Source organism: Acomys russatus, chromosome 5, assembly GCF_903995435.1.
Source record: "Acomys russatus chromosome 5, mAcoRus1.1, whole genome shotgun sequence".
In the NCBI taxonomy this organism is placed as follows: Eukaryota; Metazoa; Chordata; class Mammalia; order Rodentia; family Muridae; genus Acomys; species Acomys russatus.
In genome coordinates, this window is record NC_067141.1 from 57,800,946 (window position 1) to 57,802,548 (window position 1,603).

Consider the following 1,603-nt stretch of genomic DNA (forward strand, 5'->3'; position numbering starts at 1 on the left):
ATTTGTTTTAGATGTATTTCATCTTTACAGTGCTGGGGATCAATTTTAGGTCATCAAGTTATGTATATTGATACATTTTTTAAAAGGCAAAATTTAAGACTTCCACCAATGTTTATTATTATACCTTACGATTTAATTGGTCAAGAATTTAAAAAAAAAAAGGACTCTCTGCTCCTCCATCTTCCAGAGACAGCCACATCTTCTCATGCAATGCCAACCTAGTTCCTTGACATGATGGTGAAGGTCAGAGAAAACGGATTGGGCTGTACTGGGAACCTGGTTACTAGGGCTTGCTTCTTATCTGACAAAGTGGAGATTGTTGCTGTAAATGACCCCTTCATTGACCTCATCTACATGGTTTACATGTTCCAGTATGACTCTACTCATGGCAAGTTTAATGGCACAGTCAAAGCTGAGAACAGGAAGCTTGTCATCAACGGGAAGCCCATCACCATCTTCAGGAGAGAGATCCCACTGACATCAAACGGGATGATGCTGGCACTGAGTACGTTGTGGAATCTAGTGGTGTCTTTACCACCATGAAGAAGGCTGGGGCCCACTTGAAGGGTGGAGCCAAAAGGGTCGTCATCTCTGCCCCTTCTGCGGATGCCCCTATGTTTGTAATGGATGTGAACCACAAGAAATATGACAACTCACTCAAAATTGTCAGCAATGCTTCCTGCACCACCAACTGTTTGGCACCCCCCAACCCCCCGCCCCCACCATCTGCCAGCCAAGGCCATCCATTACAACTTTGGCATTGTGGAAGGACTCATCATTAGGCCATCATTGCTATCCACAAGACTGTGGGTGGTTCCTCTGGAAATCTGTGGCATGATGGCCATGGGGCTGCTCAGAACATCATCCCTGCATCCACTGGTGCTGCCAAGGCTGTGGGCAAGGTCATCCCAGACCTGAACAGGAAGCTCACTGGTATGGCCTTCTGTGCTCCTACCCCAGTGTGTCCATTGTGGATCTGACATGCTGCCAAGTATGATGACAGTAAAAAGATGGTAAAGCAGGCATCCAAGGGCGTCCTGGGCTACACTGAGGACCAGGTTGTCTCCTGTGACTTTAACAGCAACTCTACTCTTCCATCTTTAATGCTGGGGCTGGCATTGCTCTCATTGACAACTTTGCAAAGCTTATTTCCTGGTATGACAATGAATTTGGCTACAGCAACAGGGTGGTGCACCTCATGGCCTGCATGGTCTCCAAGGAGTAAGAAGCCCTGGACCACCTATGTCAGCAAGGACACGAGAGCGAGAGAGAGGCCCTTGGCTGCTGAGGAGCCCCTGTTCCAACTCAGCCCCTGACACTGAGCATTGCCCCTCACAGTTTTCATCCTAGACCCCCAGAATAATGGGAGGAGCCCAGGGAGCCCTACTTTATTGGATACCATCAATAAAGTTCACTGCACCTAAAAAAAAATTCAGAAAAGAGCCAGGCAGTAGTGGTGCACACCTTTAATCCCAGCATTCGGGAGGCAAATGCAGGAGGATCCCTATGAATTCAAGGCCAGCCTGGTCCACAGAGCAAGTCCAGGAGAGCCATGACTGTACAGAGAAACTCTGTATTAATAAAGCCATAACAACAACAACAA

General features: G+C 47.5%; 1 pseudogene; it reads left to right on the forward strand.

The window, feature by feature from the left end:
- The first annotated feature begins 234 nt into the window (after window positions 1-234).
- Window positions 235-1,225, forward strand: LOC127190090 (glyceraldehyde-3-phosphate dehydrogenase-like; annotated as a pseudogene).
- Window positions 1,226-1,603: the final 378 nt, after the last annotated feature.